Raw genomic sequence first — 6,900 nt, forward strand, 5'->3', positions numbered from 1 at the left:
AAGCTCTCTGTGTTTTAAAATCCTATCCTGTCTAATTATTGCCTGGTTAGTCACACTAAGACACAACCTATATTTTGCACGTTTTATCTCTAAGTAGATTCAAGTGAATATGATTACATGGTTACAAATTATATACATGCAAACCTAAAACTTGCATTTGGAACTCCTCTTGATTTACAAATTCTAATCTGCCTAGAACATGCAACATGTTTTATCTCGATCTGATAGAGTCAGCTTAGGCTGCTCCTAATTTAGTATTTGTTCTCTTGGGTAAAATAGGCAGGCATTTTGTTGAAGTATTGCTATAGCATAGGTGGCTATTTGTTCTCCAATAGGCGTTTTTCCCTTTTTCCGTGGTCTGGATTTATTAGTAGCTGGACTTCTTAATATCCCAGTAAAAAATGACAATTCCCAGTAATGACATCAGCAAGAATGGCAGAGCAAAAAACCTAAAAAATACTCTCCACCATAAAATCTATGAAAACATTGGTAAAATCTTTCCAAATAAACCTTTGTAGAACTCTGGAAATTAACTTGAAGCATACAACAATCAAGAAAACATTTGTACAAGAAGAAAAAAGCCTGAACCTTGGTAAGAATTGTATTATGACATTTTAATTCACCCAACTCCCATACATCCTTCCCAGCTCTGTGGTATCCTTCAAAACCAACAGCTTTATAATTACATTTAAACCAGTAACCTAGAAGCCACTGGAGGATGACTGGGGTTGGAGCTCTTCCAAAGCCCCCATCTTAAATAACTGTCTGTTTTCTCTGTCTGGAAAATCCCACTTACAGGCTTGATTTTTGTTTTGTTTTGTTTTTTACCTGATTCAGAGTTTTTTCAATGTGGCAGTTTCTCTTTTTTTCTTTTAACTTTTTCTAATGTTTATTTATTTTTGAGAGAGAGACTCAGAGCATGAGCGGGAGAAGGACAGAGAAAGAGGGAGACACAGAATCCAAAGCAGGCTCCAGGCTCTGAGCTGTCAGCACAGAGCCCGATGCAGGGCTCAAACTCACAAGCCATGAGATCATGACCTGAGCCAAAGTTGGACGCTTAACCGACTGAGCCACCCAGGCGCCCCATGTCAGGTCCTTCCATGGGGAATTTGTTGCAAAAAATCAGTGACGATTGTTTAACACTGCAGCTTCCTGGGGCAGCAGCAACAGTGAGAACAAATGACAAGCTTACCAACATAGTTGAGGTAAATGAGATGTCCGTAGGATAGTCTGAGAAGCTCTGACATATTCCTGGAAAATCTAGAAGGCCACACACATGAAAGGTTGTGTACATATTCCTGGCTCTGGGGACGACCTGAGAATTCGCTAAAGGCTCACCCTTGACTGACCTCAAGCCTCCACACAAGCAGAAATTAAAGAACAAGGCAGGTTTTAAACACACACAAGCCCCTCCGCAGAAACTGAGAGACTTAACGGTTACGGCCATTTAAGGAAATCTCTATCAGATCATTGGCTGACCAATAACCTACATAAACCGAGATTTCAGTGGTCACAAAATGACAAAGAAAATAAACTATATGGAGTGAATCTAGAAGAGTCACTAAACAAACAACAGCAACAACAAACCATGGGAAAAATAGAAATCTGGCTTCCAGTGATGCCAAATTTATTATTCAAAATGTCCAGGTTTCAACCAAAATTTATGAGATATTAAAAGAAACATGGAAATACGGCCTGGGCACCAGAAAAAAAAAATTAGCTAATAGAAATGGTCCCTGAAAATGGCCAGACGTTAAATTTTGAAAAAAAGCTTTAAACAAAGAGACTTGAAATAGTTTATTTTAAATGTGTTCAATTAATTTAAAAAGGTATCTAAAGAACTAAAGGCAAGTATTAGAAAGATGGCTCAGCAAATAGAAAATATCAAAAAAGAGAAAGAAACAAATAGAAATTCTAGACTCGAAAGAGGCAGCAACTGCAAGAAAAAATTCAGACTGGTTCAACTGCAGATCTGAGCTGTTAAAAGAATCCGTGAACTTGAAGATAGGTCAATTGAGATTATCCAACCTGAGGAACAGACTGCTTTTGCAAAGGCAAATATATCTATATCATCTATATATCTACCTATATCTATATCTATATCTACATCTAAATCTATATATCTATAATGGAATATTATTTAGCCATTAAAAATAATGAAATCTTGCCATTTGGCAAATGGACGATTTGGCAAACAAACCTTGAGGGCATCATACTAAGTGAAGTAAGTCAGACAAAAGCAAATACCATATGATCTCTCTTCCATGTAGAACCTAAAAAAACAAAAAGCTTATAGATACAGAGAACAGATTGGTGGTTTTCAGAGGTGGGGGTGGGGTGAGGTTGAAATAGATAAAGGGGAGTATGAAATCAATCAGTCATGAGGATATAGTGTACGACATTGTGACTATAGTTAATGACACTGTATTGCATATTTGAAACGTGCTAAAAGAGTAGGTCTTAAGAGTTCTCATTTCAAGAAAAAATTTTTGTAACTATGTATGTAACATGCTACCTGGTCTTATTGGGGTAATCATTTCATAATAGATACAATATCAAATCATACATCTGAAACTAATATGCTAGATAAAATATACCTCAATTAAAAAAAATATTTCCGAGTTCCCCTTCCTTGTGATTACTATGTAAACCCAGGGGATCACAGAAGAGGCTTAACATTTGTTTTATCCTTCCAGTGACAGCAACTGAGAAGGAAGAAAAATCTACTTAAATAGGTGGCAGGTGAGAAGCACGAGGTTGAATGCTGGTTTGTGTTCATTTTTCCACTGGTTACTTTCCACTGTAGCTTATGTTCTTACCCCATCTAAAGTTTGCTTCTGAAATTCTGTAACCCCTGGCTCTATAGTTGTACATATTGAATAGTCTACAAGCACTAAATTGGACACATTCTCCAATGCATCCTGAAGTTGGAAATAACACATTGCTCCTTCCTACCCTTAGCTGGAAATCCACTTACAGTCTCTATGGGAAGCCTTTATGGTTTTACTGTGTAGCCTTTGGGGAGCTGATGAGCCCATCCATGCCTCATGTAACTTTCGGTATTTTCCCTAAGGTCAGAAGAAACCGAAATTCCCAAATAACAATTAAAAATGAAAATAATCCATATCTTTTCCCGATTCTCAATGGTACGTTGCCATATTTTTTCCCACTATATTGCCAAGACTTAAGAATTCCAAATGTATTTCTCAGTTCTGCCAGTTAGCACAATAGAGATGAGAAGGGAATATACCACCTACTTTTATTATGGATTATACTGGGGGCTTCCCTTCATTGGAAAATGTCCTTCATTTACATAAATATAAGAAATACAAAGAAAAGGGGGCACCTGGGTGGCTCAGTTGGTTAAGCATCCGACTTCGGCGCAGGTCATGATCTCACTGTTCATGAGTTCAAGCCCTGCATCGGACTCTGTGCTGTCAGCTCAGAGCCTGGAGCCTGCTTCGGATTCTGTGTCTCCCTCTCTCTCTGCCCCTCGCCTGCTCCTGCTCCTGCTCCTGCTCCTGCTCATGCTCTGTCTCTCTCTCTCTCTCTCTCTCTTTCTCTCTCAAAAATAAACATTAAAAAAAGAAAGAGATACAAAGAAAAGGACAATTAAGAAAGAAGAAAAGGACTTTTGCTAATAGCTTGAGGGTAGAAGGAGACATCCTAGATCTACCAACTCGCATTTCATCACTCTTAGGAAGATCCCCAATCAGACTCCTCACTGGTAATACTAGTGTCTTTGTCCTATGTGATCTGGGTGGGAAATGGTCCCAAGGGAGGAAAAGTGGGATCTAGAAATTGATGTTTCAAGCTATTGCCCCAAGCAAACATTTTATAGACCACCCAATTTTACTGCCAAAGGATGAAAGACTGGTAAAAATCAAGTTTCTATCGCCTTTTAAATGTTCAAAATAGGGGCGCCTGGGTGGCGCAGTCGGTTAAGCGTCCGACTTCAGCCAGGTCACGATCTCGCGGTCTGTGAGTTCGAGCCCCGCGTCGGGCTCTGGGCTGATGGCTCAGAGCCTGGAGCCTGTTTCCGATTCTGTGTCTCCCTCTCTCTCTGCTCCTCCCCCATTCATGCTCTGTCTCTCTCTGTCCCCCAAAAAAATAAACGTTGAAAAAAAAATGTTCAAAATATTTTCCCAAGTCATTACTGTCAAATTTCAATGTTATCCGTATTTATGTTCTCTTGGAACTTCTCGTTTCAATAGTCTAAGGAAACATGTATATGCTTTTCCTTCACGTCCTTTGTTTAAATCCATCCTCGGTAGGAGTTTGATGTTCTCAGTGTGCAATAATAAACAAGAAATAAGAAATCTGTACTATGTGTGCTAACAGAACTTATTCATAGATGTTCAAAACTGTGGCAAACAATTTCCTGCAGATTAGCTCTCTGAGGTAACTAAACCATCTCCCACATCTCTGAAGGATGGGTATTTAGAGAAATTCATGCTCAGTTTCACATGCCAACCGTAAAAGCAAGTAAAAATCTTAAAGCCATTGTCAAAGTAAGAAGTTAAGAAATAAATCCCAAGGCACTCTATAAAATACAACTCGCTTTCTTCAGGCTACTTTGAGAGAATGGAACATTAATAAAGGAAATAAGTCTTACGTTGACACCTAAAACAAAAACAAGAATCTTCGGGACAGAGAAGGAAAAGAAGAGAAAGAATGCAGCCCTGGAGTATGACCCACAGTTAAGGGGGAAGTAGAAGGACAAATGGACTTGGGGAAACAAAACACCTCAGGATATAATACCAGATAACTTATACCACTTAGCTTTTGCACACCAATTTCATGGATTCAACTTCAATTCAAATGCAACTGTATTCTCATGAATCCAAAATATATTTTTTCCAACCCAGTTCTCTCTGAAAGACTCCCAAGGGATTTATCCAAGTGCTTACTGCAAATCTGATTGCAAGTCTCACAGTAATCTCAAATTCAGCATGTCAACACTGATATCGTTTACCTGCTTCCTTCCCAAGTCTCTCTCCCTGCCCCCAAAAAAGCGCTACCATGTTGTCATTTGTTTGGTTTAGATCCTGATCATTTGTTTCTTGTATTACAGTGACAACCACCTAAGTGCTCTCCTTGACTCCTAATGTATTTCCCTTAATCCATTGGGTCTTGACATTTATTGGAAACCTAGAGCTTTTTCTCCAATGAGAATAAAGAACATTTTGTCTACAGTACCGAGATAGACATGTCCACAGGACATTTCACGTACAATTTTAAATAATCATATATCCATGAATTCCATCCTTCATCCTCCTAGCAGTTCTCACACCCAGGTTAATAGTTGCTACTATAAACTTCTGCCAGAAGGATCACAAAGAAGTAAATCTGTAGTGACACTATTCTACATGATAAAATTCAAAATTTGGGGCATGGCATGTAAGTCTTGTCATAATGGTAACACTTTCCATACTTCACCTCTAACTTGCTGCGTATCCTCTTTCCTATTCTGGACTACGTGAAGTTAAGTTGTTCTTGCTGCCAGAAATGACCTCTGCTTTTATCACCTGGACACCTTTCCATGTTAAAGACACCTTTCTCCAAAGAGAAAGACATCACATTCTCCAATTAAATCTCACCGGATTTTCTGCTTTCACCTCCATCATCTTCCTGGATTTGTTGTCACTCCTATAAGGACCTCTGTTCCAGAGTTAACCTGCAGATTTTCATAGAGACCTCCCAGATCTATAAATGATTAACTGGAATCTTCCTGCGTTCACTTGGCTTGGGAGGGGGAGGGGAATTACTGTGAGGATGCTAAACATCCCTTTTCTTTTTGCCCTCCTTTCGCCTTTCCAAAGGGAATAAAGCAAAGAGAAAGTTTCTGACCATCTAACCACAAACACTGCCTTCCCCATAAAATCAATGGATGACTCACTGTGTTCCCTCTCTTCCCCAATTTGCTATTGAAAAATGGGGGGAAAGGTGTCACAAGGACAGTTCTGCTGCCTCATACCAAGCCTTTTGAGAGATATCTCCTCCAATTCTCAGTAGCAGCCTGTAGCTTGGTGGCTGCCAAGGGCTTTTGTGTATTCAGTGATCCTTCTCCTTTGACCTCAAAAGCCTCTCTTCTTGTTTCCTGTGTCTCATTAAGTCCCTTGTTAATGCAGAGGTTTTTCCTTCTTCCTACAACCTATCTCTCTATAAGGCTCACATCTAACTCACGAGGCTGGATGGTGAACACACACTAGGCCACCTCACTCTACAGCGGCAACACGCTAAATTCAAACCCAGGTTCCTGCTATAGAGAGCTGTTAGAATATTTGCATACTGCAATGCAATTACCTGCTTCACGGAGTATGAGCTGATGAAGACTAACGACTTCCTGTATTAACTCAATATCCTAACGTACGCAGCACATGTTTGGCACATAGGGATTAGAGTAGTGGTTAGAAGTTCATCATTGGAAAAATTAAATAACATGATTGTAAAACCAGTATCCGGTATATTAAACCAGTATATAGGAATGAGCATGCAGGAAATATTAACTTGTTATTATGATTGACAATAATAGTGTGCTGATTGCCAAGGACAAACAGAAAAGAACAGTCTTAGAATATCTTTCATTTCTTACAATTATTATGTAACTCAGACAATATCCCCAGCATAATTTTTTCTGGCTCCAGTTTCCAGATTTGTTATGGTTTTCAAGTCTCCAGGTGTCCCTGTGTCTTAAACAAAGACATTTCTGGTAGACATGCTTGTAAAATAGAAGTGTCTCACTGTGAATTACAAAAATGTAATAACCTACACCTTTTTACAGCTGGGCACAAGTTCCTGAGGCTATGGAGTATGCACTGCACAGAGATGAATAGAAATAAAGCCAACATTCTTAAAATTATATCACTAAAAACATTAACAGCCTCCGGCAAAGGAACA

The sequence above is a fragment of the Leopardus geoffroyi genome, chromosome A1 (assembly GCF_018350155.1).
Source record: "Leopardus geoffroyi isolate Oge1 chromosome A1, O.geoffroyi_Oge1_pat1.0, whole genome shotgun sequence".
In the NCBI taxonomy this organism is placed as follows: Eukaryota; Metazoa; Chordata; class Mammalia; order Carnivora; family Felidae; genus Leopardus; species Leopardus geoffroyi.